This window comes from Bufo gargarizans, chromosome 1 (assembly GCF_014858855.1).
Source record: "Bufo gargarizans isolate SCDJY-AF-19 chromosome 1, ASM1485885v1, whole genome shotgun sequence".
Taxonomy (NCBI): Eukaryota; Metazoa; Chordata; class Amphibia; order Anura; family Bufonidae; genus Bufo; species Bufo gargarizans.
In genome coordinates, this window is record NC_058080.1 from 684,547,900 (window position 1) to 684,573,966 (window position 26,067).

Consider the following 26,067-nt stretch of genomic DNA (forward strand, 5'->3'; position numbering starts at 1 on the left):
GGAAGACACATTTGTAGCACAATTTACTATATAATATGGAATAGACTATATCAGTGATGTCGAACCTTTTAGAGACTGAGTGCCCAAACTGCAACCCAAAATCCACTTATTTATTGCAAAGTGCCAACACTGCAATTTAACCAGAATACTACAATCCCATGCTGATGAATGCCAGAAGTCTAAAGCATATTGGTACACTGTAGACTTTTTCCAGAGTGGGTGCCCACAGAGAGGGCTCGGAGTGCCGCCTCTGGCACCCGTGCCATAGGTTCGCCAACACTGGACTATATCATGTGTGGCTGGACCAAGGAAATTGCTCTTTTTACTGGCTCTGAAAATGAGAACTTCAGATCTCATTGTCCCATGGTGGTTAGTGACCAGCCAAGATTGCCCATTGAGAGGCACCTTCTTGTTTTGGTTCACTGATTAACGAGGGGATTTATCATGATGGGAATATTTGAAGTCGGTTTTGCTTCAGTCTGTATTGGCGTACTTTACTATAAATGTATCAAATGTTGCACATTGTTTGTTAAATTTGAATCATCTTTAAAACTAACACATTTGTCTAGAAAGGCTCCTCCAGTTTTCTACACCGCCCTCCTACTGGAGTGACTTTGGAACTTTTTTTGCAACTCTTTAGTCCCAGTGATATATCTGGTGTGAAACTCATCAACACAGCTTGGGCTAGTTTCACACTAGCGGCAGGGGCAGGCTGGCTGTTCCGGTGGGTGAACAGCCTGTCGGATGTGTCCTGACGCTAGTTCACGTGTGCCCCTGGACTGCCGCTCCGTCCCCATTGACTATAATGGGGACGGGGGCGGAGTTCCGACGGCAGCGCACGTCGAGTGGCGGCCCGACTAAAAGTACTGCATGCAGTACTTTTAGTCCAGCTGCCTCTTGCCGTGCCAATTCCGGAACTCCGCCCTCGCCCCCTATTATAGTCATTGGGGATGGAGCGGCAGTCCAGGGGCACACGTGAACTAGTGGCAGAACGGATCCAACAGGCTGTTCACCCGCTGGAACAGCCTGCAGGAGTCCCCTGCCGCTAGTGTGAAAGTACCCATACCATACCCACTTTCCCACCCAAAAATGCAAAAAGTTGCAAACTTTTTGCACATGTGACCTCAAGAAATTGCAAAGCCTGATTTTCCAACTTTTTCTAGACAGAATTCTGGACAGTAGTGCATGATAAATCCCCCTTTATCAGAATAGCTTATTAAAGGGGTTGTGCAGCCAGTACATATTGATGATTTATCCTCAGGATAGGTAATCGATATCTGATCAGTGGCGGACCGACTCCCAGCACCTCCGCCGATCAGTTTGAAGAGGAGGTGGCACTAGTGAAGCGCTTTCTCTTCAACATTATAATTGAATGGAATTAGCTCTTGTAACCACACTGTGCCACCGCTGCAAGCGAGACGGCGCGCAGTGCAATCTTGAAGAGGAAGGAATGCCCATAAAAGCGCCGCCTCCTCTTCCAACAGGTGATCACCGGGGGTGTCGGAGTCAGTCCCCCTCCAATCAGATATTGATGACCTATCCAGAGGATAGGTCATCAATATGTACTGTCTCCACATCCCATTTCAGTCACTGTTATAGACTTTTCGTGGGTTATCCTCTTTAATCACATAGGGTCACAGCTCTGCATAGCGGTTGTATACATAAAACAGTGTAATAAGTTTAATGCAGACTAATTTGCAGATGTTTTTCTTATTTTATTTTTATTTTATTTATTTGTTTATTTTTTGTGTACATCGGGGCAATAAATAATGGTTGTAACATTATAACATTCAAAAGAACATTGTGGAACTTTTATGAAGACTGGTGATTTAGACGCTGGGCTTCGTCCCTCCTGCACCGGCCTCTACACAACTCAGGCGGACTTGTCTAAATCTACGTCAGCTCCCCTGCTGGCGTAGATATACACCTAAAGCCTCATTCACACGTCCGTGTCCGTGCTCAAATTCGTGATCAGGTTGTCAGTGATGCATCTGTAAAGCTGTCGGTTAAGGATCCGCGTTGGGTCCGTGTGTCCGTTTTTTGCTGTCCGTGTTTCACTGACACTGAACAGCTGATTTTTTTTTTTTAAAAGCATCTCTTCCTAATGATCCGTGAAACACGGACGGCATCCATGTTTTTCACGGACCCATAGACTATAATGGGAGTGATAGATCCGTGAACACGGGCAAAATAGAGCATGCATCAGTGCTAAAACCACGGACCCACGGACCGTGCTAAAACACTGATGTCTGAATACACACATTAAAATGAATGGGGACGTGTGCTGTCCGTGGAGAACACGTACAGCACTCGCGCGTTAAACACTGATGTGTGAATGAGGCTTAAATCAGGCTTATAAAATGATAAATGAGATGGGTCTGTCGGCCCACCCTTTTCCCCGAACCCGCCAAACCCCCTTTTTTAGATCTGTCGTTAACTGGCAGAAAAGGGGAAAAAGTCACAGATTGTGAGTGAAATAAACTTAGTGGTCAAAAAAGTGGCATATATATGTTTGTAAATCACCCGGTTATTCCAGAGTTGCTCCGTAATTGAAAAATTACAGCAATGTGTAAATTTGTGTTCACATCTATGTAATGGAAGTCAATTAATCCAGAAAAGTGCAGAGATTTGTATTCCATGCCGTACACGGAGGCATCTGTTAATAATATCACGCTTTCCTGGGAAGTGTTAAAATGCCACAAGCAAACGCTTCCTGGTCTCCATCACTGACCTTTCCTAGCGCTTCCTCTTACGGATTATCTTGCTTTTTCTACATAGGGCTATAGATTGAAGTTACATTCATTAAATAAGCCAGTGGCCATTGTACAATGGAATTTCTAATTATTGTTTTTTCTTTTGTTTTAGGTAAGTACCGTACAATTTTCTACTCTTTGGCTCATGTGTTTTATATGTTACCTGAAAAAGGAGAAGAGAGGAGGAAGAATCCTTCTGCCCTGTGTCTCTTGGTAAGATTTATATTTCATCACAATCGGTTATGATGCTTTAAGCAATTTTAAAGTAGACTAGAAAGATAGGCCTTGTTTATCCACTGCAGTTTCTGCAAAAAGTAGAACTTGTGAATTAAGCTGGGTTTACACAAGGCAATGCAGCGGGGGATTGTCGGGAAGAAAGCGTTCCTTCCCGACAGTCGGCTGCTGGTTCAGTGAAGGAGACTGTACATTTACATGCAGCGATCTCCTTCACTGTATGTGGACGGGGGATTGCTGTAGCGATCCCTCATCCTTATACAGAATCATGGCTTCTGAGCAGCAGATCGCTGTTTAGACCGCATGATCTGCTGCTCAGAAGCCATGATCGATGGTGCCTGCACGAGCAACAGGATCACCCAATGAATGCACTTTTCTCGTTCATCGGCGGTGCATTTAGATGGCCAAATGGTTGGTCCCAATAATCTGGACAATTATTTGTGCATCCAAATGCACCTTTAAGGGTTTCTCCAGGAATTTAGAAAATTAAAATACTTAAATATTACTTTATTGTAAATATATTCCCAAATACCCAATAATATTATGATCCTGAATACAGATAAGAATGTTAGCTGAATCATGAGGAGACATGATGTACAGAAAGGACAGACTATTGCTCAGCGTTGTGAAGTAACTTGTCCTCCTGTGTGATTAGGACAGGTTTTGTGTGTACTAAGAGGACGGCGGCCATTTTATTTCCCCTGATGATTGCTCCCTAGAAAAAACAAGCCATTATAACTGGTAGGTATTTGTGAATTTATTTATAATAAAGTAATATTTAAGTATTTTCATTTTCTTAATTCCCGGAGAACCACTTTAAGACCTTATATCATTTCTAATCTAATAAATTGTCCTTGACAAATGTTGGGCCCACCAAGATTTTGAAAAGAAGCTCCCAGGAAAGGCAGAAGTAGCAGAGCTAAATTAGCAAATTGATTTGACACAAATCAGATTGTACCCGAATTTTGTAAAAATTAGAGTTGCACCCAAATTAAAATTTTTGGAGACTCAATTTGGGAGGGAGAGGTACAGAAAATTTTAGATGTATTGGAGCACTTCTGATTCACGTGGAATTGGTTCAGGCCTGTATCGAAACGGTTGGCCGAATCCAACCTGAATAGAATTTTGAGTGATGTGCTCATCCTGAGTTACCTGCTGTAACATCATTGTAAATTGTCAAAATTACACATTTAGCTCTACTTCGTTGACAAACTGAGGTCTGCTTAGAGGTTTAGATACAGGGGATACAGAATGTGTGCTCCTAAAGAAGACATTACAGAGGTAGAATGACATGTGCCAGTGATATATAGATTCAGTCCACCTACCCTATACTATTTATTATAATGGTGTCTTCATCTGGTCTTTAGTGCCATCTCCCTGGTACAACTGCTACGTTTGAACCCCTGTACATGCTAGTGACTTATGTTAATTAATCTATAATGTAATCACCCTGCAGAAATCCTAGGCAAAGTGATGTCATCAAAAAAGTATTACTAATGAGGTGGTGTCCCAAGGTAAAGCTTTATATGAGTGCCCAGGAGTTTCAGGCCTTGTTACTTATGTATTTAGGCACAGTCCACTGTGTAGTTTACAGCACCATCATACCGCAGCTCAGCGCTATTCACTGCAGTCTACTGTAAGTACCGGAAAACCTGTAAAAAACAAACAAAATGTAAAGATATAATCAAAGGATACAGACATTTTGGGGGGCACTTTTAATTATTGCATTCTACTTATGTAGCTAAAAATCACGTGTCCAATTCATCTGTATTAATAAATAATTTTCAACAATCTTATTTTATTGCAGTCTATGGAGCAAATGATCAGAGGGTCCTATAGGGACTAAAACATTTTTTTTTATATTTATACTATATATATATATATATATATATATATATATATATATAAGCAATATATTGCTGCATTTGTGGGAGTGGAGGCTGATTACAAGACTAATCATACGCACCTGTGGGCCCAAGCTGGCTGATTACTAGGCTATTTATAGGCACCTGTGGGCCCAGGCTGACGCTGATTCAGCTGATTTCACCCACCCACCCACACCTTCCTACAGTCACTTCTCATTAGGGTGGCCCCCTTTAGGCTTCCCTACCACAGCAGTTATGGCATAACTCTACTGCTTGTTGTAGATAGGGTTAGATAGGTTAGGTTCACCTTTCTGATAGCCGATCCGAACACAAATATATATATACACACACACACAGACACACAATATAAGGAAAAGAGCCGCAGCACATTCAATTAATAGTGAAAAAAGCGTAGTGTCCTTTATTTACCATAAAGCTGGATATTAAAAATCCAAATCAACCCCCTCTCTATTTTTCATATAAAAATGAACAATAAAAAATAAATAATTGGTATTATCATATCTGAAAAAGCAGAGCTATCAAAATAAAAAAAATATCATGCGCAGTGAACGCTGTAACAGGCAAAAAATAAAAATGCCCAATTTGCTGTTTTTGCGTCACTTTGCTCCCCTAATAAAGAGTGATTAAAAGGTCATATATAGCCCAAAGTGGGACCAAAGAAAACTACTGCTTATTTCTGTTATATATGCCTGTGTGAACAGAAAAGTAAAAAGGATACGGTCCTTGAAAAGCGAGGAGGAAATGGAAAACGCAAAAACAAAAATTGGCCTGATCCCGAAGGGGTTAACGTTAGAAGCTTTTGGAGCAATGTGCGAGTTTGCATCCACACTCTCTAAGAACCTGCAATAATGCCAAAGAGAGAATGATCTGCACTTTGCAGCCTATGCAAGATAAACATATTGTGCGGGTTTCATGGAGAATATGTCCTTCTTCAGGCTCAGCACAGTGGCACGATGAGAAACCTGTGGGCAGACAGAGCAGAGAATTTCCTACCTCTAAGGCTACATGCAGTCTACCGTATGTGTTTTGCGGTCCGCAAATTGCGGACAAGAATAGGACATGTTCTATTTTTTGGCGGGGCTACGGAACGGACATACTGATGCGGACAGCACACAGTATGCTCTCTGCATTTTTCGCTGACCCATTGAAATGAATGGGTCTGCATCCTATCCGCAGAAATGAATGGGTCTGCATCCTATCCGCAGAAAAAAATAACTTAACGGACACGGAAACAAACAACGTTCATGTGCATGTAGCCTAAGACTGTGAGCGACTTACTGCAGCAAAGGCTGGAGCAGGGATCCGTCCTGTGTTTGTATATAGACCGGTATACAGTATGTGAAAGGTAGTGAGTTACTAGATTACATTCAGTAGATCTCAGAGCTGGGACCAGTGGATATTGCTGTTTGGCTAGTAGGCTGCTGACTTCTATATAGAGAAGAAAAAGTCTGGCCACTTTGTAACAGGTCTTATGGCAGAGATCTATAAATGTACAGTGTAGAGCACATGTACAGGGTGTATACTTTTAGCTTTGTGTAAAGTTTAGGAAAGTGATTCTGTAATATCAGAGTGATTTCAGTTCTTTAACATGTATTATAAAGTTTCTGTACAGAAAGCCGGAATGCTTTCATGTAATACCTATTTTCCAACACTAGGTGGTAGAAGTCTCCTACTTCACTGCTCTCAATGCTGCGATAGCACTATATACACTGTATAACCATTTTTATTCTTCCGTATTTCATGACAGGCGGTGTACACAGTTATAAGAATAAAAATATATATTAAATTAAAAAATGGGACCAATATATTAAGATAGGTGGCATATTTATGACTCGGATTGTTAAATGTGTCTAAATCTCTGATGCTGTTTTAGATGGTGGTGAAGGGAAGAACCGTACACCACTCGTTATACCACCTTGGAGCAGACAAAAATCTGGCACAAAAGTTGCCTAAAAAAACCTTGTTTCTAGCATGTCAAGCATAAAGGACAATTGTATTGTAATTACAGTTCATATATTTGGGACATCGAGTGTTCGCCACAAGTTCTGGTGCAAATCAAGACACAATCTGGATGCAGTGAGACTGATATACAAGGGGTCATTTATCAAACTGGTAGAAAGTAGAACTGGCTTAGAAGCCCAAAGCAGCCAATCAGATTCCACCTTTCATGTTACAAAGGAGCTGTAAATAATGAAAGGTGGAATCTAATTGGTTCCTATGGGCAACTAAGCCAGTTCTACTCTACTCTACCTTTGCTTTTTAAGGTTTTTTTTGTACCTTTTTTTCCTCTTTGGTAGCGCACTCTGCTGGTCTACCTTCTGTCCGCATCCGTTTTTCCATTCTACAGCCCTCCAAAAAGTATAAAGCTTCTCCTATTCTTGTCTGCAACCGCAGACAAGAATAGGCATTTCTATCATGGGCCGTCGGTTCCATTCCACAAATTGTGGGCGGCGCCCGTGTTTTTATTTTGCGGATCCGCAATTTGCAGACCAATTTGCAGGTCTTGTGAATGCGCCCTAAAGTAGGGTAAGTGACACAGACACCTTTTGTTCATTCATCCCTGCTTCTAAATGCATAGAAGTATATAGCTGTGTACAGTGGAGAAATAAATTGTGGGGGCATTATATACCGTATATATCCCTGAAGCTGTATGCAGGGGTGTACACAGATCTCTAAGGGCCCCAAGCAAAACTTAGTATGGGGACCTCCAACCCACCTAGCTTCCCAGTGCACATTCAGCAATCACTGCCAGGCAAGAAGCAGAAGAAAGTTTAATTTAAAATAAATTGCAATTATAAAAGTTGCCCTCTTACCTCAACCACTTCATCTATGTTGGAAAAAGTGGAACAGGCTCTTCATAAATGAGGCGCTCGTTCTGGACACCATATTTCTCAATACATGTATATCAGACAACTGGCAAAAACACACTGAAAAATCTGCTTCCCTTTTATCACAAAGCTGGCTGCCTTCAGCCACCACTAGTGGGGCCTCGGTTGCATAGAAATTTACATAATTACCATTTACTGGAATGGAAGCTGAAATAATCTCTTTGCATTGTGCTGCCCCTAGTGGCAGCAGTGTGTTATAATCAGGAAAAGAAAAAGGAGTGCTGGGCCTCTTCCTCAGTTGCGTGGTCTGGCTCCATTGAAGGTACGTGTCACGTGTGTGGGAGGAAAACACGACACCGAGCATAGGAGGGAAAGGGGACACCGGAATAAGGCCTGGAAACTAGGGAAGGAAGATGGACACCTCCTACAGATCACCCTAACTCCAGGCCTGACAGACTACCAGTATGAACAGGCCCCAAAAGGTAGGCAAGTTCATACACCGGATATCTAGAATCCTATCTCACCCTATAGGACCCTGGAACTAATGTCAGGACTTAGTCTACCTGTTCCTCCAAAGGGAAGGACGAACAGGAGTCTCCCTCAGGCCTAATGACAAACAGGGAAAGGCAACACACACATATATATCAACAAAATACAAAAGGGAAAGGAAACACTTATCTTCAATGAAGCTTTGGTAGCACCAGGAACTCAGCCGAGAACCAAACACAAGCTAACCACAAGTCCAACAGAAGCTATAAAGTGCATAACTTAGTGGGGAAACAACAATAAATAGAGAAGGTAAAATGACCACAATAGCCACACCTGGGGAAACAAGGTGTGGCAAGCACCAGAAACAACACAGACGTCATTTGATCCAAAAGGAAAACATGTCAGATCAAACCACGTGTTGCCAGTCTCACCGATCTCCTGCCACATTCGTGACAGTACGCCACTGGTTAAACGTGAGGGACTATTTTGTATGCATGGGAGGAAGAGGTTAATAAGAGCTAAATGCAATGCGTCCTGGCAGATGCAGGTGCTTGATTGTCTCGTGTGAGCTCACAGAAATACTAGTCCTCCAGATAAGGGCTCATGCACATCGCCGTATGTATTTTGCGGTCTGCAAAACTCGAATCTGCAAAAAATACGGATGATGACTATGTGACTGTATTTTGCAGAACGGAACAGCTGGCCCCTAATAGAACAGCACTATCCTTGTCCGTAATGCGGGTAATAATAGGACATGCTCTATTTTTTGGGGAACAGACATGAGGACATATGGAAATGGAGTAACTTCCATTTTTTTGCGGACCCATTGAAATGGATGGTTCTGCATTCGGGCCGCAAAAAGAAGGAACGGACACGGAAAGAAAACACATTCATGTGCATGAGCCCTAAGTCAGTTAAAAAGCGGATTATATTTGTGGGGTAACCCCCGTAAACTAGCAGCTGCTTTGATTTAGTGCATTTATTGTATTATAATGAAACTGTTGTACTTTGTCCAGTAGGGGGCAGTGTTGACCATTATTTTAGTCATACATTTTGTATGTGATTCAGCTTACGGTTGTCGTATGATAATGTGATTTAAAATTAACCTAAAATAAATCTATAGATGTGACCAATTTTGCTGACCTAAGGTCCATCTAGTGCACTTAGTGATCAATGAACCTTGCTTGATTTGTCTAAATGAGATGCCGAACCCAACAAGACTTCTTTAGTACAGATCTGGCTGTGATTCTACCAAAAACACTTTGCTGATTCCCTTTTTTCATTTATAAAAATGTGCAGTCATTGTAACTTCTGGGCCACAACAATATGCAAGGCCTCGTTCACAATTGCTGTGTCCGTTTGACATCCATGAAAAAAATCAGCACTAGTTTCATCCATGAAGATGTCCGTGTTTCGTCAGTGTGTCCATTTTTTGCCCTCTGAGTGTGATCCGTATTCCTCAGACGCTGCTCAGCTGAAAATTTATTTCAGAGCACCTCCTATCAGTGGTCAGTGAAAAACCGACCAAACACCGACACAACACACAACACATGCCATGGAAAATGCGCACAACACACGTCAGTGACAAATGGAAATGTGAATGAGGCTTAAAGGTATATAGTCCAGAAGACACCTGAATTCATTACCAGCACATAGAGATGAACTAATTTCCCAAAATTTGTTTGGGGTTCAATTCAGTTGAATCGGGGCCCAGATTCGATTCAGTCTGAATAATTTTGGTGCCTTAATCGCCCTTAAAACTCATGTATGAGACTCTGAAGTGTCTGATTCCTTTCAAGCTGTTTAACACTGGGTTCACACCTGAGCGTTCTGAAAGGAGCGCTCTGTATGCGCGATTGTACCGGCGTTTACAATCGCACATACAGAGACAAGCGACCGCCCATTGTCGCGCGTTCCCGAAAGTATATGTACGGGAACGCGCGACAAAACGCCCCAAAGAAGCTCAAGAATTTTTTTGAGCGTAGGGCGTTTTTCAGCGCGTTCAAACGCGCTGTAAAACACTCAAGTGTGAACCAGGGCCATAGGGAAGCATTGGTTTTCATGTGTTGAGCGTTTTACAGCGCGTTTGAACGCGCTGTAAAACGCTCAGGTGTGAACCCAGCGTCAACGGCAGGACAACATTAGTAATGTTTTATCTGGCGGTGGGTAAACGGATGGGAGCCGGTGGTCACAAGCAGCCTGTTTAATAACACACGGCATTGTCACCATCCCTTATGGTGGCAGATACCTTCTTGTCTGTCATCTTATTTCACAGAAATTAGAATCCTTTGGGAAATTCGTAAGAAATTCAATGTGCACAGAATCGATTCACTCATGTCTGCCAACCCACCTTTACCTGGTTTACATACATTTTTTATTTAATTTTTTTGTTCCACTCCTAACTTTCTATAAGAATAATCCCGCTTCTGTTCGCCATCGTGATTGTGAGCCATCAGTTTGCGTCCAGATTAACGAATCCGGCATACAGTTCCGGCAACGGAACTGCCTGCCGGAATCCTCTACTGCAAGTGTTAAAGTACCCTTACCTGCTTCCTGGTGCCAGGTCTCCCCTCCTTTTGCTCCAGGCCTGAGATTCTCCACTAGGTTCCAGCGATGTCAACATCCGGTCTGACATCGCTGCAGTTGCAGCCAATCACTGGGCGTGGCAGTGTCTGGCTCCCCTTGCGTTATGCAACGACTTGTCAAGACTCAAGGGGAGTCGGACACTGCCGTGGCCAGCGATTAGCTTTGCAGGTCTACAGGAGAAGAAGCAAGGAGCTGGCGCCAGGAAGCAGGAAAGTCATCTTCCCGTTGCAAGGCCACCCAATTCTTGCACAACTCCTTTAAGGCATAGAAAAGGTTACTGAGGGGATATCTTGGCCATATGAATATATTGGCACAGACATAGTTTAGTTTAGGTTCAGAAGAACTTTCAGTTACGGGTGACTAGTGGGAGCCACTCTATTTGTACTTCAGTGGGTCACTGAGTCCACGACTGAAGTGCTACAATATATTCCTAGCATCTAAGTGAAATAATAAAATGTAACATATGGCAGACATACATTAAAAGCTCGGATTCCGGCCGTCTGCTGGCTAGCTTTGAACTCAGCAACCTGAAAATTTGTCATAAATGTGCACTATACTGTCTGACAAGTCTATTTTTATTTGTATTCACTGTGAAATGGCAATTCTGGATCAGTGTTTCTTAGGATAGGTCATCAATATCAGATAAGTGGGGCGGGGGGGCAACTTGTGGCAGGCGCAGCACTATGAAGTGCTTTTTGCGCTGTGGCATTAGAAGAATTTTGATATCTCTGACTTTTTCTCTAGCGCCGTTCTATGGAAATAGTAGGTTTAAAGAGCACACCAAATGCTTGAAATAACTTCTATATTAACTTCAACTTTTCTTCATATATAACACTGCCGCCTCCGTAGCAGATAGTCCATGTACAAAACACGCGTTGAAAAGATATCACAAAATGGCGGTATGCATAAGATGGTGGTTCAACTGTTCAATCTTGTCATTCAATATAAAATGGTGGATATGTTTCTCTCTTGAGCATCTGTACTGTCACTTTGTTATTTAAGCACTTTATGATCTCTCTGAGAGGTATATCTGAGGTCTAACTAATAGTTCTACTTGCTGAATTTGGTCGCAATTGGTCGCAATTTGCAGTATGCAGTTAGCAGTAACTATTTGCAAATTGGTTGAGTATGATCTGGTATGGTTGTATGCAATTTGGATTGCAATATGGAATTTGAATTTGGAATGTGAACTTTGTAGTTTGCAATTGAATTTGTGGTTTGCAATTGAATTTGTGGTTTGCAATTGAATTTGGTGGAACTGTAAGTAAACACACACATAACTGGTTCAGTATACAGTTCTAATCACTATATTAACAATAGGGACATTACATAACAGTTTTAAATACCCAATTTCGCCTCTCTGCTTCCATAAAACACAGCTCTTAGTGGAGTGAATGTCTGTTCAGCTTCTGTCTCTGGTGAATAATGATTCCTAGCAGCTCCTGCTAGGGGAATTTCCCACACAGGCAGTGTGTGAGGCTGGCTGTGATTGGTCAAAACTCCTGCTGTGTGTGAGGCTGGCTGCGATTGGTCAAAACTCCTGCCCAGCAACAGCAGTTTAACTCTATGCTTTCTGTTGTTTCTGCTGTGTCATTGAGCTTACCCTACGCCATATAATGAAATATCCACAGCGTGTAGGATTTTAAATGTGCAGTGTGTTCATTTTTGCTGTGGACTTTCACAATGGATTTTACTCTTTGCCAAGCATGTCCATAGGATAGGGTATAACCATTGCATCGGTGGGGGTCTTACGGCTGGGTCTCCCACTATTCTTGAGAACAGGGGCCCCATAACCCCCCAGGGCCCCCCGAAATGAATGGACCAATAGGTCAAGCATGCACACTGCTGCTCCTTTCATCCCTGAGAATCCCAGAGATAGCCAAGAATGGATATTCTGGTGTTGGTGGGGTCCCAGGAGTAGGATCCTCACCAATCTAATATCTACAGGACAGGGGATAACTTCAAATTATCACAATACCCCTTTAAAGGGGTTTCCAGGATTCATATACCGATGACTTAGTTTTATTATAGGTCATCAATATCTGATCAGTAAGGGTCCACCAGTCAGCTGTTTGAAGATGCCGTGGCACTCCACTGAGCTCTGCAGCCTCTTCCTAGGCCAGCGCTCCCCACTTCACCACTCTTCACTGCAGCTGGCGCTCTGCAGCAGCACAATGCCCTCACACAGATCTTGCTGGGAAACGGCCTCTACTCCTACACAGCAAGTACGATGTGTGACAGTATCCTGCTGCTGGAGAGCTGTGATCATCGCAAGAACCAGGTGAGTATTTACTCTTTTGTTTTTGTTTGTTTGTTTTTACTTCCTGTGAAGATGGCACATATCTGGGCATAACTACTGTGAGGGGGCACATATCTGGCATAACTACTGTGAAGTGGGCACATCTGGGCATAGCAATTTTGAAGGGGGCACATCTGGTCATAGCAATTTTGAAGGGGGCAAATCTGGTCATAGCAATTTTGAAGGGGGCACATCTGGTCATAGCAATTGTGAAGGGGGCATATCTGGGTATAACTACTGTGAAGGGGCACATCTGGTCATAGCAATTGTGAAGGGGGCATATCTGGGCTTAATTACTGTGAAGTGGCACATGTGAGCATTACTGCCTTGAAGGGGCTCCTCTAGGCATAACTACTTTGAGGAACATATAACTACTGTAAGGGGGCACAATGTGGGAATTACTACTGTTGAAGGGTTCACATAGGGACATAACTACTATGAAGAGGGCACAATGTGGGCATTACTACTGTTAAGGGGTTCACATAGGGGAATAAATACTGTAAAGGGGCACAATGTGGGCACAACTACTGTGAAAGGGGCACAATGTGGGCACGACTACTGTGAAGGGGACATATATGGGCATAATTACTGTGAAGGGGGCACAATGTGGGTATAACTACTGTGAGGTGCACAATGTGGGCATTACTACTGTAAAGGGGCACATGTGGACATAGCTACTGTGTGCTGGCACAAAGGGGGAATAATTACTATTTGGGGGCATTAAGGGCACTGGGTGGGACTGGGTGTGTATAGTTATGTTTTGGGTGGAGTTAGAGGCGTGTCCTATTATGAAAAAAATGCCGACATATTGTCCCTCTTTGCGTTTTTCTAAACTTGGGACGTATGTTCACCAGTCACATGGCCCAATAGCAAGTAAATGGGGCTGAGCTGCAATACCAAGCACAGCCACCATATAATGTACGGTGCTGTGCTTGGTTAGCTGTAAGAAGCCACATAGCTACCCAAAATGCGATAGCCTCTTGAAACAGCTGATCGGCAGGGTTGCCAGACCCCTACTGATCATATATTGATGACCTATCCTGAGGATAGGTCATCAGTGATGGTCAGTTCGCAGTGTTCGCCAGCGAACACATGCGGGCTGCCATCTTTAGTAAGGTAGACTCACCCGTCCGGCGATGCACAGGTAAGCCCTTACCTTTACCTGTGCCGGGAGCCGGTCTGAAATGAAATGAGGTCACTGGGAGCAGGCAGTTCCGAGAACAGCTCGATGAATGCTCCCGGCGGCTGTTCTCGGAACTGCCTGCTCCCAGTGACCGCATTTGATTTCAGACTGGCTCCCGGCACAGGCACAGGTAAGGGCTTACCTGTGCATCGCTGGATGGGTGAGTCTACCTTACTAAAGATGGCAGCCCGCATGTGTTCGCTGGCGAACACTGCGAACTGACCATCACTGTAGGTCATCAATATAGGAGTCCCAGAAACCCCCTTGAAGCTTTATACAGTGCCCATTCCAGTCAATAGGTTGTTTGTGTTAGGGTCCATTCAGACGTCCGTAGTGTTTTGCGGTACGCATATTGTGGACCGCAAAACACTGACGCCGCACATCATCGGCACTTAATAGAGGATTCCTATTCTTGTCTGCAGCTGTGGACATGCATAGGACATGCTCTATTTTTTTGCGGAGCCGTGGAGCCACAAACACTGTTTGCTGTCCGCATCTTTTCTGGCCCCAATAAAAATAAATGGGTCCGCACCCATTCCGCATATTTGTGGAACGGATCCTGCCCCATTCTACAGACGTCTGAATGGACCCTAATGCAGGACAGGATAAATCCTCCAAAGTGAGAGAAGTTAACACTTGACTTATTATTATTTTGTTATGCACTTATATAGCGCTACTATATTCCACAGCGTTTTACAGATGTTAGCATCCAACTGTCCCCAATGGGGCTCACAATCTAAGTTCCCTATCAGTATGTCTTTGGAGTGTGGGAGGAAACCAGAGGAAACCTACACAAACACGGGGAGAACATACAAACTCCATGCAGATGTTTCCCTTGGTCGGATTCAAACCCAGGACCCCAGCACTGCAAGGCACCGGTGGTAACCACTGAGCCAACGTTATTAGAATGGAAGATTACTTCCGGCTACCAAACGACCCTCCCTAAATCCCGCCAAATAAAGCTCAGAGACTTACTTCTTGGTGTAAGGCCGTAGCAGCCGATTTATTAATAAAATAAATTATAACAGTATAAAACTTCTTTAATAATACAAATTTAAACACACATGATAAAGTGCAATAACAATACAATCCCGACATAATACAACCTACCTCTCATTATAACCTCTTGTATTGTGAAAGGATCCTAGAAGGCAACCCAAGCAAGCTACATACCACCACCTCCACTTGGCCGCACTCACCGACCCAAGGGCACCAAACCCTCCAATACAAATATACCCCTGTAGGCCTTTTAACCCTAACAGGAGCCCCCAGCCTTCAGCTTACCAAACCATGAGATGCACACTCCAGCGTGTCATGCACCTATTAACCATTGTTTTGCCTTCCAGGATCCTCCCCATTTACCTTCCCCGCTACGAATAAGAGTATCTAACCCCTTCTAACAAGGGCGGGTGGGCAGGACAACTCATAAAGGTACCAACTTTACTAAAATGAACCCCCCCCCCCCCCAACTAAACTACTACAACTTTACTAAACTACTACAACTTTACTAAAATGACCCCCCCCCCCCCCAGCTTATGTAGAGCCCGCCAAACCCCTTAACCAACACCCCCCTTTACAACCAATCAGGCACCTTCCCTATTTTAAAACACATTAACCCCTTCCTGCCTTCAAACTTCCCCCTAGGTCAACCGGCACTTTGTTACGGCTACGCCCCGCTCCATTGCTCTACTTCCTCTCTGGTTAAAACATGAGAACCCTGAGCATGGACCCCAGAGGAGTAAGTAACCTGAAAGCTTAGGTCACCATTGTATACAAAAGAAGCTGCATGCGGACTCGAATACCTGTGAATTGGCTTTACTCCCCAATATTCCCCAAAAAGTCGAAAACATTAAACAAGGATATAAAAACAGCCCGATGAGAGTGCAGTAAGGGGTCGCCTCAGCCTAGGAATGGGCATTTTCTTTAAAAAAGCACTTAACCTTTTGCAATAAATAGAAAGATATATTTCTCCCCATTGTAAAAAACCTCCTGCCTCCTGTGTTCTCAAGATTACGTACATTTAGTTTCCTTTGTATATCGCAATGCTTTCACCATTCGGCGGTGTACCACTGCCTTCCTTTGCTGGCTGTGATTCTTTTGTCTCGGGTTGCCCCCAAAGCAATATCCATTATCTGAGTGGGATCTACTCTGCCAGCCAACCTTTTCATAAGGAAATCCACATTCAGTTCGAAGGCTTTCCCGGGACACAATGAAAATAGCGGAGAAGTATTTTATAATGTCATTTCTGTTACAATACAACTTTCTGCCTCTGTCATTTCCAAGATGCATTCAGCATTAAGCAATTCTACAACTGACTGCAAGAAAATAGTTAGGCCCCTTTCACACGGGCGAGTTTTCCGCGCGGGTGCAATGCGTGAGTTGAACGCATTGCACCCGCACTGAATCAGGAGCCATTAATTTCTATGGGGCTGTTCACATAAGTAGTGATTTTCACGCATCACTTGTGCGTTGTGTGAAAATCGCAGCAAGCTCTATTTTGAGCGTTTTTCACGCAACGCAGGTCCCATAGAAGTTAATGGGGCTGCGTGAAAATCGCAAGAATCCGCAAGCAAGTGCGGATGCGGTGCGATTTTCATGCACGGTTGCTAGGAGACAATCGGGATGGAGACCCGATCATTATTATTTTCCCTTATAACATGGTTAAAAGGGAAAATAATAGCATTCTGAATACAGAATGCATAGTACAATATGGCTGGAGGGGTTAAAAAAAATAAAAAAATATTTAACTCACCTTAATCCACTTGCTCGCGCAGCCCGGCTTCTCTTCTGTCTTCTTATTTGCTGTGTGCAGGAAAAGGACCTGTGGTGACGTCACTTCGGTCATCACATGGTCCATCACATGATCCATCACCATGGTAAAAGATCATGTGACGGACCATGTGATGACCGGAGTGACGTCACCACAGGTCCTTTTCCTGCACACAGCAAATAAGAAGACAGAAGAGAAGCCGGGCTGCACGATCAAGTGGATTAAGGTGAGTTAAATTATTATTATTTTTTAACCCCTATTTTTTTCCCCATGTTATAAGGGAAAATTATACAATCTACAGAACACCGATCCCAAGCCCGAACTTCTGTGAAGAAGTTCCGGTTTGGGTACCAAACATGCCGATTTTTCTCACGCGCGTGCAAAATGCATTACAATGTTTTGCACTCGCACGAAAAAATCGTGCATGTTCCCGCAATGCACCCGCACCTTTTCCCGCAACGCCCGTGTGAAAGAGGCCTTAGACTTATTGGGATCGCCAAAATACCTTCCGTGTGCAGTCTTCATTTTTCTCTCTCCCATAACTAAAAATAACTGTTCCTCTCTGCAATACAGGCAAGATTTGTGGAACGGATATACGGATGCAGACAGCACAAGGATGACATCTGTGTGCTGTCCGTTTTTTGCCGACCCTTAGAAATGAATGTGTCCGGGTGCTGTCAGCAAAGAATGCACATCGGTCATGCTTTTAAAATATGGTCATGTTCATGATCCCTATAGTGCAGTTATTATGCAGCAAATTTGCCCCAGTAATCAGTATATTCTAGTATTATTACTTAAAATAATGTTAAGATTTATTCTAAGTTAATAATGTGGTACAAATTCTTATAAATTCTTAGGTAATCCTAAATTAATAGGCGGATGCCCCCTTTTCTCCCCACTTGCTCATTCAGAGGACCTAGCACTCCACACACAACTTGTGAGAATAGTGTAATTCCTCATCTTACCTGTGGTGGTGCTGTTGGGAAATGGCACATTTACTACAAGGTTCCTCTGTACAGATGTAGCAAACTTTAATTTGCAATTAAATGCATTACATTGACATTTTCAAATGAGAAGTTAAAGGGGTTGTCCCGTTACAAGAACTCATCCCCTAGCTACAGGGTAGGGGATAAGGTGTCTGAACAGCGGGGGTCAGGCCGCAAAGGCCCCTGCCAATCAAAAGAACGGGGGCTATCTCCTGCAGCCCAATGCAGCTGAATGTGAGAAGCAGTCATGAGAATGGGCGCTGCCCAGGGCCGGACTGGCCATATTTCCTGGTGGGCCGATGCTCTGGGGGCCGCCCAAGCCCTCCTTATAGCTGCTGTCCAGGTACAAAAAAATGGATGCCCTCAGCGTTAATAAATGCTAGAAGCATCAGGTACTTATGCACCTGGTCAGCAGCCGCAGGTCTCTCCTGAATTCAACTGTATCTCCATCCTCTGTAAGGTATTTTATGCCACACTGTGGTATTTGGTTTTGCTGGGGTGGTATTTTGTGCTGCGCTACGGTATTGCTGGCCCGCCTACTACTGTTGTCCGTGCCTACCCGTGGCTTGTGTTGGTCCTGCCTGCTTTTCTTGCTCTTTTAAATGTCAATTTAACATTTTCTTCATCATGGTATGTAACGTGAAAAATCAAGCTAAGATGACAACTGATAGCTGTGGTCTCAGCAGCAAGGCACCTTGTGATCAGTTTATCATTGGAGCAGCCTTCTAAAACTAAGGGACGGTCCAAAGCCCCCATTAATAGGAGCACAATTATGCTATAGTCCAATTCCCAGAGGATGCTTTTCTAATACCCCATTTCTAACTGCATAGTTAATGGGAAGACTAGAAATAATGGACTCAGCCCTGAAAGCCATCCGCACCCTGCTATCCTGCAGATATGTAATGCACTTTAATGGTCTCAAGTTACGTTCCCACAATACCTGCAAGATACGTGGTCTGTGCAATTGCTGAAATTATGCATAGCTGCTGAGTATTTTAGAAATGACAGTGATTTGCTTGCATTGTATTCTTCTATTCATCGGAATAGTGGCTGTGCTCAGCAAAGAAATCAATAGGAGCGACCTTTCACCAAAGTCAGAGGCATATAGATCCATGCGATATGACGTGTGATCGCTTTTGTGGGTGAGTAAAGCAAACAGCTAAACCAAATATGTGACTCACAAATCATTTTATAGTAATTCACTGGTTAATATTTGACAGGGAACGATCCTGTAGGGAATCGGTTTATCCTCATTATTTATACATTTATATATTGTATCACCAGTCCGTACTGGGCAAGGCACCCACCGGGCAAAATGCAGTGCTGTGAGAAGAAAATGCCCTTTCATCATCTTGTCTTTTTTAGATAAAATATTCTGTTCTGATAAATGTCTTTATCTCTTTATGGCTCTCGAAACTCTTTTTTGGGCTACAGAGCTCTAAATCTTTTTGCATAGACATAGCTTTAACCCCTTTCTGACATCTGCTGTACATGTATGGCAGATGGCAGATCTTTAAAGATGGAGCCTGCTCAGGAGCTGAGCGGGCTCCTTAGCCACCAGGTGCCTATTGTTTTACATAATGGCGATCACAGACTTTTAAAGTTCTTGTCCCATCTCTCCGTTACTGAGGCGAGACGGGACTATGCACCAACCAGCTGGTGGCCGTGAAACAGTGGGGGGTTGGCCTTTTTTCCAAGTTAGACAAACAGCATAGCATGCACTGCAATGAGAGCTACTGAAACAGAGGAGCACTGACCCGCTTCACTGTTTTCCGGCCACTTGGTAATTGGAGCTTAGTCGCATCTAGCCTTAGTAACGGCGAGATAGGACAACAGCCTTAACCTCTCAGATGCTGTGGTCTGTTGCGCTCACAGCATCTGAATGGTCTTTTCCTGTGGCAGTGCTTGATAGGAACATTGTGAGACTCCCATAGGCTGCAATTGTAAATCATTGCAGTCTATGGGAGAAGCGATCAGATGATCACATAAAAAAAAAAAAGTGAATACAAAAAAAATAGTATAACAAAAAATAAAAGGATACAAAAAATTCAAATCAGCCCCGTCATTTCCCCACTTTAAAGGGCTTCTGTCACCCCTAAAACACAATTATTTTTTTGGGGCTTGTTAAAATCCTTATTTAACGACTATTCCCTATATAGGGCTCTTACCTTTGTCTGTGGCTTTGTTTCCTTAAAAATCGATCTTTTAAAATATGCAAATCACTTCACTACCAGCAAGTAGGGCGTCTACTTGCTGGTAGCCGCCGCAAAAAATCCTCCCCTCCTCCTGTTGATTGACAGGGCCAGCGAACGCTCTCCTCCTCCGGCTGGCCCTGTCAATAGAGATCATAGTCGAAGCTAATTACTTTTTGGTATTTAAAAAAATATATATAATATTTAAAGGATTTCTGTCACCCCCAAAACACAATTTTTTTTTTGGGCTTGTTAAAATCCTTATTTAATGACTATTCCCTATATAGGGCTCTTACCTTTGTCTGTGGCTTTGTTTCCTTAAAAATCGATCTTTTGAAATATGCAAATCACTTCACTACCAGCAAGTAGAGCTGGTAGCCGCTGCAAAAAAACGCCCCCTCCTCCTGTTGATTGACAGGGCCAGCGAATGGTCTCCTCCTTCGGCTAGCCCTGTCAGCATTTCAAATCCCGCGCCTGTCTTCATTCGGCGCAGGCGCTCTGAGAGAAGGAGGCTCGCCTCCTCAGCACTCCCTCAGTGCGCCTGCGCCGATGACGTCTTCTCTTTCGGTGACGTCATCTGCTCTGCATTGATCTGCTTCACAGCAACTCCCTTCTGCCCTGAGAGACAGCTGTAGTGATCTCCTGGTTGGATGCTACAGCTGTCACTCAAAGCAGAGCAGATGAGCTGGGAAGAAGCTCCATGCAGAGAGCACGTCACAGTGAAGGTCCACCTCCAGTGCACTAAAGTAACAGAATCTAGCAACGTGAAAGTCCATATTCTCTCAACTCCTGATTATAAAAGCTCCACTAAAGGTATGTTTGTCTTGTAGTCTTAGTATCATCCAACCTCCTGACAGATTCCCTTTAACGGGATTATCTAATATCTTACAACAGCCCCCCCATGTGCCGGGCTCCTCAGAGGGAATATACTTCATCCGCTACCTGTGCCGCTCCTGGTCTCCACACCGCCACTGCTGCTTCTCCCTGTACATGGAGGAAAACATCCCGTGTCGGGGGAGCAGCCAATGGTAAATCCGTTTCATTATCACTGCACTGTATTGTATTTTTTCTCTTTTCTTGCGTAATCCCCATTTAGTATATATTCCTTTATTGACAACGCAGTCCAGTGCACATCTTGTCTGACGTATGCAGTCCTGGAACAGCCGTATGGGGGTGTATATCTTTGTACAAAATGTGAGCAAATTGCCTGTTTAGAATCGCACATCGTGTATCTAACCAGGCGAGTTTCAACACCGAGAAGCGTTGGTAATTTGGAACAGAGTTTGCTGCTCACTGAGTAGATTGGGTAGATGTGGAGGAGGGTGGTAGTATGGAGGATCAGGAAAGTGATGAAGGTAGCTGGATAACAGTTAGAAAGCGCGGTAGAGGGAAGAGTGCCAAGGAGCCTAGCCCTGATCTGACACACCACGGTTTGCACAGTTGGCAGATGAGGGGGATGTCAGTCCAAGGATGGCACTGCTGCAGCCGGACACTTCCTCTGCCAGTCAGGGGAATGTCAGCTCCAGTAAGCAGGGGACCAGGAGAGCAGGGCAGGCCAGACAGGTGCTGGTAGTGGAAGACTCAATTATAAGGGGTACAGATAGGGCGATCTGTCACAAAGACCGGGATAGTCGAACGATGTGTTGTTTTCCAGGTGCTCGAGTTTGACACATCGCGGATCGGGTTGAGAGATTACTGGGAGGGGCTGGAGAAGATCCAGCAGTCATGGGCTATATCTGAACCAATGACAAAGTTAGAGGTAGGTGGAGAGTCCTTAAAATGATTTTAGGGATTTAGGTCACAAGCTTAGGTCAAGGACGTCAAAGGTAGTATTTTCCGAAATACTGCCTGTACCATGAGCCACACAAGAAAGGCAGCGGGAGATAAGGGAGGTTAAGCGGCTCAAGAACTTGTGTGGAAAGGAGAGGTTTGGGTTCCTGGAGAACTGGTCTGACTTCTCTGTCAGCTACAGGTTCTATCGTAGGGATGGTCTGCACCTCAATGGGGAAGGGGCAGCTGTGTTGGGGGAGAAGATGGCTAGAAGTTTGGAGGAGTGTTAAAACTAGGGACTGGGGGGAAGGTAATTGCGTTATAGGATGAGAACAGGTAGTGGGACTGGGGGAGGAATGGAAGGAGGGACTAGAACAGTTCAGAAGGAAAGGTGTAGGGTGAAAAATATACATAAACCTCTCAATTGTATGTATACTAATGCCAGAAGCCTGACTAATAAAACTGGGGAACTGGAATTAGTGATGTGTGAGGACTATGACATAGTAGGAATAACTGAGACATGGCTGGATGATAGCTATGACTGGGCAGTTAATGTACAGGGTTACAGTCTGTTTTGAAAGGATCGCCAAAACCGAAGAGGGGGAGGGGTCTGCCTTTATGTAAAGTCCGGTCTAAAGCCCACAGTCCGAGAAGATATAAGCGAGGGACATGAACATGTGGAGTCACTGTGGGTAGAAATACATGGAGGCAAAAACAATAATAAAATACTATTAGGAATTTATTATAAACCACCTATTATACCAGAGTCCACAGAAAATCTACTACTAAACGAAATAGACATGGCGGCAAATCATAACAAGGTCATCATTATGGGGGACTTTAACTACCCAGATATAGACTGGGAAACAGAAACCTGTACATCTCATAAAGGAAACAGGTTCTTGGCAATAACCAAAGACAATTACCTTTCCCAACTGGTTCAGGACCCGACTAGAGGGACGGCCATACTGGACTTAGTATTAACCAATAGGCCTGACAGAACAACAGACGTGCAGGTCAGGGGACACCTGGGAAATAGTGACCATAAAGTAATAACCTTCCAATTATCCTTCAAAAGAGTGTTTCTTCAGGAAGGAACAAAAATACCAAACTTCAAAAAAGCTAAATTTAGCCAACTAAGAGAGGCCATAGGCCTAACTAACTGGGACAAAGTCCTCAAAAATAAAAATACAGCCACAAAATGGGATATTTTTAAAACCATCCTAAAATTGTGAGATGCACATATCTTATGGTAATAAAAGGTTAAGGAACAAGGAAAAAACCAATGCGGATAAATAGAATTGTAAAGAAAGCAATAAATGACAAAAAGAAAGAAACAGGAGGGTAGCACGGAAGCACTGAAAAACTATAAGGAAAAAAAATAGAAAATGTAAAAGACAAATAAAAGCAGCCAAACTAGAGACCGAGAGATTAATTGCCAAAGAGAGTAAAATTAACCCAAAAATGTTCTTCAATTATATAAATGGTAAAATGTATAAATCTGAAGGTGTCGGCCCTCTACGGAGTAATGAGGGGGGAGTTGCAGAGCGCGATGTGGAGAAAGCAAAGCTATAAAATATTTTTTTTCTCCACTGTATTCACTGAAGAAAATAAATTGTCAGATCAAATGCAGAATGTTAAAGTAAATTCCCCATTAAAAGTGCCCTGTCTGACCCAGGAAGAAGTACAGCGGCGTCTTAAAAAGATTAAAATAGACAAATCGCCATGACCAGATGGCATACACCCCTGTATCCTAAGAGAATTAAGTAATGTCATAGCCAGACCCTTATTTCTGATATTTAAGGACTCTATAATGACAGGACATGTTCCACAGGATTGGCGCATAGAAAATAAGGTGCCAACATTCAAAAAGGGTCCAAAAACAGAGCTATAGGCCGGTAAGTTTAACATCTGTCTTGGGTAAACTGTTAGAAGGATTTCTAAGAGATGCTATCTTGGGATACCTCAATTAAAATAAGCAAATAACGCCATATCAGCATGGCTTTATGAGGGATCGGTCATGTCAAACTAATTTAATCAGTTTCTATGAGGAGGTAAGTTCTAGACTTGACAGCGGCGAATCAATGGATGTCGTATATCTGGACTTCTCCAAAGCATTTGACACTGTACCGCATAAAAAGTTAGTATATAAAATGAGAATGCTCGGACTGGGAGAAAACGTCTGTATGTGGGTAAGTAACTGGCTCAGTGATAGAAAACAGAGGGTGGTTATTAATGGTACACACTCAGATTGGGTCACTGTCACTAGTGGAGTACCTCAGGGGTCAGTAATGGAGGGGTCACTGTCACTAGTGGGGCACTACAGGGGTCAGTATTGAAGGAGTCACTGTCACTAGTGGGGTACCTCAGGGGTCAGTATTGGGCCCTATTCTCTTCAATATATTTATTAATGATCTTGTAGAAGGCTTGCACAGTAAAATATCAATTTTGTACTAAACTGGGTGAAGTAATTGACACGAAAGAGGACAGTATACTGCTACAGATGGATCTGGATAGATTGGAGGCTTGGGCAGATAAGTGGCAGATGAGGTTTAACACTGACAAATGTAAGGTTATGCACATGGGATGGAATAATGCAAGTCACCCGTACATACTAAATGGTAAAACACTCGGTAACACTGACATGGAAAAGGACCTAGGAATTTTGGTGAACCGCAAACTAAGCTGTGGAAACCAGTGTCAGGCAGCTGCTGCCAAGGTCAATAAGATAATGGGTTGAATCAAAAGGGGCATAGATTCCCGTGATAAGAACATAGTTCTACCACATTAAACATCACTAGTCAGACCACACATGGAGTACTGGAGTACAGTTCTGGGCTCCTGTGAACAAGGCAGACAGGTGGAGAGGGTCCAGAGGAGGGCAACTACAGTAACCTGAAAGATTATCAAAATTAGAGTTATTCACTTTAGAAAAAAGACGACTGAGGGGAGATCTTATTAATATGTATAAATATATCAGGGGTCAGTACAGAGATCTATCCCATCAGCTATTTATCCCCAGGACTGTGACTGTGACGAGGGGACATCCTCTGCGTCTGGAGGAAAGAAAGTTTGTACACAAACATAGAAGAGGATTCTTTACGGTAAGAGCAGTGAGACTATGGAACTCTCTGCCTGAGGAGGTGGTGATGGTGAGTACAATAAAGGAATTCAAGAGGGGCCTGGACGTATTTCTGGAGAGTAATAATATTACAGGCTATAGCTACTAGGGAGGGGTCGTTGATCCAGGATAGCAGGCCAAACTGGATGGACAGATGTCTCTTTTAAGCCTTATAAACTATCTTTCTAGTTTTAATGGCCCAAAATACGATATATTTAGCATATTGGAGACGGGATTTATCAAAAATAAAGGGAAAAAATGCCCAATATGTCGAGTGGTGGACTTGTCTTGGGGAAAGATAAAAAAAAAATTGGGAATCTTGAACACTTCAAATCTCTCACCTTTGTGGTGTAACAGCAACATCGCAGAATTTCAGTTAATTACTGACTATAAATGCTGGGTAAATTATGGTATTATTTATGTATCACAGTTAGTAAAGAATTGGAGAATAAGAGCACCAAAAGAATTATGCCCTGGAATAACTATAGATTTAATGAGCCAGTATCGGTATCACCAATTAAAACACGCATTTGAAGCTACACAAAATAGGGAATATTTTTTTACAATAAAACACAAATTTATAGATTTCTAACACAAACACGTGACAACAAGGGCGACCATATCACAGGTGTATAGGATAATAAGGAAGGGAATGGGGCAAATCGTTAAGTTTAACAGTGAGGAGAAATGGGCAAAGGATATAGGATAAAATACAATAGAATGGGGTAATATATATAAAAATATAAAAAAGACAACGATATTTAGTAATTTCAGGATTATCTACTTTAACATCATCCACAGAACATATTTGACCCCAATGTTGCTTAGTAAGATTCATAAAGAACGAGAATCAAAATGTTGGAAATGCAGAGAAGAGCCTGCTGACTGCATCCATATGATATGGACTTGCCCAAGTATGCAATCTTATTGGCAAGAGGTCTTTGATTTCCTAAGCGCAGAGTCCCTAATA

The 26,067-nt window shown here is 43.2% G+C and overlaps 1 protein-coding gene and 1 long non-coding RNA gene across 6 annotated transcripts in view; one reads left to right on the plus strand and one right to left on the minus strand.

Annotated features, from left to right (window-relative positions):
* The window catches only part of PDE4D (phosphodiesterase 4D), a 1,010,209-nt gene that overhangs the window by 578,395 nt on the left and 405,747 nt on the right, over positions 1-26,067 (plus strand). The gene's annotated exons all lie outside the window — the stretch shown is intronic.
* LOC122924763 overlaps positions 3,898-26,067 on the minus strand; it is a 127,013-nt gene continuing 104,843 nt past the window's right edge. The window contains exon 3 of the long non-coding RNA XR_006387430.1: positions 3,898-4,639. This is a non-coding gene — a long non-coding RNA (uncharacterized LOC122924763). The remainder of the gene's footprint in view (positions 4,640-26,067) is intronic.